Below are 7,223 nucleotides of genomic sequence, written 5' to 3'. Positions count from 1 at the left end.
AACAATGCATAAAACACTATTAAGCTTCAACAAAGGGGGAGGCTTCTATTTAAAGGAAAAAGTGAGCTTCTAACTAAGCAAACTGATTCTAAAATTTTCCAGATCAGTTTGGTCAATTTTTGACCATTTTTAGGTCAGTTTAGCTTACTTTTTGGAACTAGACTTGAATTAGGAGAGAGGAGAGGTGAAATATCTCAATTTTTGGTAATTTTAATCTCCACTACACATGTGAAGTAGGCGCCTCCTTCATGAGGGGGGAATTCCCATTGTGAGGTGTCAAAAATCTATTTTTTTAGTAATTCCTTTGGTCCTTAGTCCACTTCATCTTATGTGAGTTATTTACTCATTTTTTGGGGGATTTTTTTTATTTCTTCTATTTATCTTCTCCACACGTTTGGATGAATCTGATTGGCCCCTCAAAACCTTAATTTAAAATTTTTCGAAAATCTGGATCCCTAGGATAAGGCCTCTTGAACAGATTATACTTGATTTCTAATGCACCTTCTGAAAATCTTTTTGAACTTCTGTTTCGGGGGAACTTATTTTAATAAGAAGATATATTTTTTCATCCAAAAATATTCAAAATCTGAATAACCTCTCTCTAGAATATTTTCTCTCTCTAGGCCAAAACAGGTAGAAACAAGATCTGTTATATTTCTGAAGAGGGGATTGATTACAGGGGAAGATACCATCCTGAGAGACTGGGGAGGAATCTTACATTCATGACTATAGCATGACATAGGTTACCTACTAGTCATGCCTACTAGTGTATAGAGGGAATTAAAAACATTACATTGCCCATCACTAGTTTGTTGAAGAAAAAGATCGATGTTTGGCCACCCAACTGAAGAGACTCCATGCCATGGCCGATGAAGTTTGAGGGTGGAGGATGATGTGGCTAACGTGAGGCAATGATTGTGGAAGAGGGGAGGTGACGGTGGACTCCAATGCATGGTTCCATAGGTGATGCTACTTCGACAGAATGCTACGATAAAATGGCATCGGCTTTCTTCATAACAGTTGCATTGTCACTGCTCTGGCTGGCAACCTAGCTGAACTCCCATGCTATTGTTCTCTTTGTGTAAGTGGGTGTGAGAGAGAAAGAAAGAGAAGTAAGTTGATAAAAAAAAAAGCTAAGCGAGTTGATTTAAAAAAACGGAAAGATGTGGCTCAATGTGCTTCCAAGATTTTTTTTAGCCTTCGTATACCACCAACGTAAAAATACGGTCGCTAAGCAAAAAATAAGGAATTTCGGAATATCGTAAGACTGGCACAACTTATTAATTGTTCTAATTTTTAGCCTCATAAATATGAGGTGAAAAATATTTCCCTCCCCCCCCCCCCCCTCTCTCTCTCTCTCTCTCTCTCTCGTGTCAACAAAGGTGGATGCTTGTGATGAAATCCCCTATTTTGTTGTAAAGGAAAACGTGTTCACAAAAAATATTTTTTTCAACAAACCATAAAACGTATGAAGATCAAATTGTTCAAAAATTTCTTGTTGAAAGTTACAAAAAAATTTTGAGTTGTTAAAATGTATTGGATGTTATACCTTTTCAAAAAAGCAAGAAACCTATTTTAGAAGGAAGACACATGTTAGAACCTTCCAGATGCGTCTAGATAATAAACAATCATTTCATTTTTTAATTAGGATTATCTGCAAAAAGATTCAAAGAATCTAAAAGCCTCGGGGGTCACGAGCAGTGGCAGTAGGAACCCTAAGCGGGAACCTCGCTTGCGTTGTAGCAAGGTAATAGAAACCCTAGCTCGGATCACAAAACCTAGCGATGCCAGTGGCAGTAAAGCTGCTCTAGCAACCCCAACTGTGACTTAGCCAGTATAAACCCTACTGTAGTCCGTGGACGCATTGGAGTGGAATTTCAGCTGGAACCCAAAGTTTGAGTAGCCTTGAAGCTGAGTTTTTAGGGTTTACCAGTAGAAGCCCTAACGCAGAGCTTTAGCTGAAACCCTCACTATCAGATTACCTGTAGCAACCTTGCAAACTATCAGATTACTTGTAATTTGCCATAGCCATAGCCATGGGCAAGTCTGGCAACAAGAAGAAGAAGCCTGCACCCTCTGGTGCCGATGCCTCCCCCTCTTTACCGCCAAAGGTGGACAGTGTTGCTCCCAAGAAGCCTGCAATCCCTTCCCCTGCTACTACAACTGCTAGCCCCGCTGCTCCAGAGGCCCCTCCTCCTGCAGCAGCATCCCTGAAGGTGGAGCATTTTGCGGCCATCTTCCTCCGTCGTGCCCAGGAGCTCAAGGAGGAAGGTAATCGCAGGTTCCAGAGCAAGGACTACCATGGGGCCATGGACAATTATGAACAGGCCCTCCGGCTTACCCCACGGAACCACCCCGACCGTGCAGTCTTCCACAGCAACAGGGCTGCTTGCCTGATGCAGATGAAACCTGTCCAATACGAGGCGGTAGTTAGGGAGTGCAGCCTGGCATTGGAGGCTCGCCCACGCTTTGTACGCGCCCTTTTCCGGCGCGCCCGCGCATTGGAAGCCCTTGGGAAGTTTGAGTTTGCGCTGCAGGATGTCCAGCTTCTGCTGCAAGCTGATGGGAACAATCCAGATGCCCTTGACCTTGCAAAACGCCTTCGTGCTGCCCTCAGGAACCGTGAGGAGGTTCATCAGGACACACATATGCATGGCCGGCCTGTGATCGTACCCACATCCGCCACTGCACCTTATGCAGGGACTTCTCCTGCTGCATTGGGAGCTTCAGTAGTCAATGGCAGTCCAGTGGCCAGCAAGGGTCCTCCCAAACCATTGCCAAAGAAGAAAGGAGGTAAGCCTGAACAGTCTTGTGTTAAAGTTCCTGTATCTGATGTTAGACAGAATGGTTTGCCCAGTTCTGATGCTAGACAAAGTAGCTTGTCCCCTTCCATGATCCTTGCCATGGATGCTTCTGAGCATGTGTGCATGGGCCACACTACCATGGCAGCTTGTGGGCCAAAGGAGTCCTTGCAAAGTAAGGCTTTGAAAGGCAATGCCACTCAACCTCAGGAAACCCGGGACTCTGCAGGAGAGACTGTAGAAAAACCTCATACAGGCAAGCCTTCTAAATCCAAAGCCCAGGTGACCTTACCTACGAGGCCTTTGAAACTGATCTATGATCACGACATTAGGCTAGCACAAATGCCACTGCAGTGCAAGTTCGGTGAGCTCAGGGAGCTCGTTAGAAAGAGGTTTCCATCATCGAAGGCAGTCCTCATCAAATATAAAGATATGGATGGGGACCTTGTGACAATTACAAGCACAGAGGAGCTCAGGCTTGCAGAAGAAGCAGTCTCAACTGAGGTGGCACAAAAAAAGACTCATAGGGAAAAAACACAGGGAGAGCAGGGCAACTCCAGCAGTAAGTTCGCTGCCTCCTCGTCTAATTTGGAGCCTCTGCGTCTTCATGTGGTGGAAGTAACCGCCGAGCAGGAGCCTGTTGTGGAGGAAGAGGAGGATGATACAATCACAGAAGGGACAGATAACAACAGTGAAGCGTCATGCTCATCTACAGGAGGGGGAGATGGTGAAGGAAGAGGTGATCCTGCACAAAAAGACTTGACTGTGGATTGTATAAGGAAGGCTGGAAGGGTGGAGAATGGTGAAGAAAGCAATGATAAAGATGGAGAAGAAAGTAAAGGCAAGGAAGTAGAGATCGATGACTGGCTACTAGATTTTGTCCATCTTTTCCGCACACACATAGGAGTAGATCCCGATGTACACATCGATCTGCATGAGCTTGGAATGGAGCTTTGCTCTGAAGCTTTAGAGGAGACTGTTACGAGCGAAGATGCTCAATCACTGTTTGAGGCAGCTGCCTGTAAATTCCAAGAGGTGGCAGCTCTAGCCTTTTTCAATTGGGGTAATGTGCACATGTGTGCTGCAAGAAAGCGGATACCGCTGGAGGGGACTAGTGACGAAGGCGAATTCCGTGAGCGGTTACAAGTAGCATATGACTGGGCACAGGGTCAGTATGAGCAAGCTGGGATGAAGTATGAGGAGGCACTTCGTGTGAAGCCCGACTTTTATGAGGGAATTCTTGCTCTTGGGCAAAAAAGTTTTGAGAGTGCTAAGCTTCGGTGGTCACTTGCCATAGCTAGCCAGGTGGATCTATCAACTTGGGACTCATCAGAGACCCTTGATCTTTTCAACAATGCAGAAGAAAGAATGCAAGTGGCAGTTGGAATGTGGGAAAAGCTCGAAGAACGGCGGCTCAAAGAAGCTAAGGATTGTCCTCATGTGAAGAAAGATGTGCTCAAATCAGAGGCCCGAGGCCATAGAGATGTTCCTCAAGAGCTATCAGAGGCTGAGACTCGAGAGCAATTCATGGTCATGAGATTTCAGATCAATCTCTTCTGGGGCAATATACTGTTTGAGCATTCTCAGGTTGAGTACAAGCTTGGTTTGCCATCATGGAAGAAGAAGCTGGATGTGGCAGTGCAGAAGTTTGAGCTGGCTGGTGCCTCTCCTACAGATATTTCTGTTGTTCTGAAGAATCATGTCTCCAATTCCACTTGCTCATGTGAAGCAACAAAGCCAGTTACTGAGGTGAGTGAGCTCACTTCTGGCAATGAAGGCAATATCAAAGCACAGGAAAACAGGACACATTAGGACGCATTCTCAAAACTTTGTTGAGAAAGAGGCTTGCAGGTGTAATTGTTCATCAGACGCAACAAGGGAAAGTAAGTCCCTCCAGGTGCATGATGTTGTGCTGTGTCGATTATTGTGCATGCATGCAAACCCTTCAATCAATTCAGGATTTTGGAGTTGAGCTTTGTAGTGAAGTCTCTCTTTACATAGACTCTCACGAAGCTGAACAGGTCATTTCTGAGTTGTTTTTGTTTCTTCCCAAGGAGGATTTCATTCAGTTTCCCACTTGATATTAAGGTTTAAAGTTTGTCATTTTCTTAATGAAGGGAGAGTTTGCGTGGTCTCATGGTTTCCTTTTTGTTATAACTTATGAGATGAAGTTCAAATATTTTTGACTTCTCAGTACTTTGACATGTTGAAGCTAGTATGTATGTTGGCGGGCTCTTGCCTGAGCAGTTATCGCACCAAGAAGGGAGTGTGAGTTCAAACCCAGACAGTTCGGCCTAGACGTGAAATTTTCTTACACACCAAGCTGGAATGCAAGGACATTTGACAGTTTGATCTAGACTTTGTGAAATTTTCTTACACACGAAGGTGCATATGCCTTGATACATAGAGCCCTGCCCCGCCCCGCCCCGCCCCGCATGGTTCTTGAGTGATAAAGTTGGGAGGGAATGAAACTAGAGTAGTTCTTGGTGTCTTATGTGCAGTCTGCCAAAGGTGGGGTTGATGTAACGACTTGTCTCCCTTGATGTTGTGCTGTCTTTCTTGTACATATACTGTGTGCTTTCAGAATAAAGGTCTTTCTGCTGCTCATTACCAGCTGTTATGAGCTCAAGATGAACCTCGGCAACGAACCTTGTAGATACAGTGGGGATGCAGGTTTTTTGCAGAATGCTATGAGATCTTCTTGCCAACTCCCTGAGCCTCATAACAGCTGGGGAAGGATGGGGATCATCCTTTGGACTTCCCCCATTCTTTTCCTACTTCATCGTGGTTGCTTGGAGTTTGGGGAATCTCAATCCCTGCAGTAATGAATGTCCTCCTTTGGGATATCCTTAAGGGCATGGGGCCCACCTCTGCACCGTACATTTCCCACTGAATTTACCCTCTCTGCTCTAAAACTACAGGATATGCCATGATACTTTTGGGAAACATCATCATCATACCATTTTGCTCATGCTCTCCCGTGAGCATATATTACATACTCCCTCCCTGCATGCTTACCTTTCCTTTTACCAGATATTCTATGCACTTGCCTTGAACGAAATAGACAGCCCGATAGGTCTTCTCATATCTTGATTACTGAAAAATCTTTCAGCATATTCCACATAAATTAGTAGGGTCCCCCGATTGGGACCCTATTTAAAGGATCTCTCTCAGGACTCTGAAGATAATGTCCTTGAGCTATGGAGGTTAAAGCCAAACGAGACATTCAAACAAATGATATTCTTTATTTGCTCTCAAACAAACTTCATATATTCTATTCAACATTATAAAAAAAAAAGGAAAGTCGTGACTCCTTGATTGGTAGGTCTTTGATCGTACCTTTTAAAAGTGTGCATCATACTTTCAAAATTTATAGGTCTAAACCTAGCATGCCATAATTTAGTTGCTTGCATGGTTGGGTTTACGCATCAATCAACTCTTATGAAGGTTGAATTTCTCCAAGCTTTGAGTGCTCAAAGAAAGTAAACATATTTTGGCCAGAGACTTCAATGAAGCAAATCAAGCATTAAATTTTTTTGATGTTTTGAAGATAATTGTAATGTAGTATTTGGAACTGCCATTTGCCTTAGTTTTGGCCAAAGATATTTATATGCATAATGTGATTTTGTATATGATATAAAAGTAACATGTTTAAGTCAAATTTTAAACTATTAATATTACTATTGTTTGTGATAGTCTTAGCGATTAGTATCGTAAACTATTTATCAATTTAATTGATTAAATGTAAAAAATTCTTATATTGAAATATTAATAGTTAAAAGTAAGACAACAAAGAACCAGATAGTATAAGCTATTAATATTATGAAGTGTTAATAAATTTCGTATGGTCATATGCGAAATTGCATCTTAATGTCACATTAGCCTATGTACACTCTTATGAGTGTGTGTAAGTGACCTTATCATGTCACTTCACTTGTACTTCACTCATTCTCATCAATCTACTTTGAGTGTTGTGCTTCTATCTATTTCTCCTTTCTTGCTGCATCTATGTGTGTTGCTACCTTGATCTCCACTCCAATAATTGGTATCAGAGAGCATGTTCTCTTGGCTCTCAATCCTTTGTCATCTTCTCCTCGAGCTACTCTTTTGATTGCCTCTAATTAAGCTATCCTCTTAGGGGATTTTTGCATTTTGTGTCATATATTAATTATTTGCAGGCTGAAATGGTAGGCGGTGATGTATTTAGGATGCTATCCTCTTTTGATTGCCTCTAATTGAGCTATCCTCTTAGGGGATATTTGCATTTTGTGTCATAGATTAATTATTTGCAGGCTGAAATGGTAGGCAATGATGTATTTTTTATGCTTTCTATGGTGAGGATAAGTTGAAAGGAACCAACTACCCATTGTGGTCATTTATGATGCGTCATGTATCGGGTTTTCCAAAGGGCTTTGAATGTCA

At 42.8% G+C, this 7,223-nt stretch overlaps 1 pseudogene across 1 annotated transcript; it reads left to right on the top strand.

The window, feature by feature from the left end:
- Positions 1-1,652: 1,652 nt before the first annotated feature.
- LOC147628878 (protein CLMP1 pseudogene) lies at positions 1,653-4,934 on the top strand (annotated as a pseudogene). Its single transcript, XR_015267842.1, has one exon. The product of XR_015267842.1 is annotated as a protein CLMP1 pseudogene (transcript).
- Positions 4,935-7,223: the final 2,289 nt, after the last annotated feature.

This window comes from Cibotium barometz, chromosome 18 (assembly GCF_041138505.1).
Source record: "Cibotium barometz isolate CiBa-2024 chromosome 18, ASM4113850v1, whole genome shotgun sequence".
In the NCBI taxonomy this organism is placed as follows: Eukaryota; Viridiplantae; Streptophyta; class Polypodiopsida; order Cyatheales; family Cibotiaceae; genus Cibotium; species Cibotium barometz.
The sequence above is the reverse complement of the archived record's forward strand: the minus strand, read 5'-3'. Positions and strand labels throughout refer to the sequence as shown.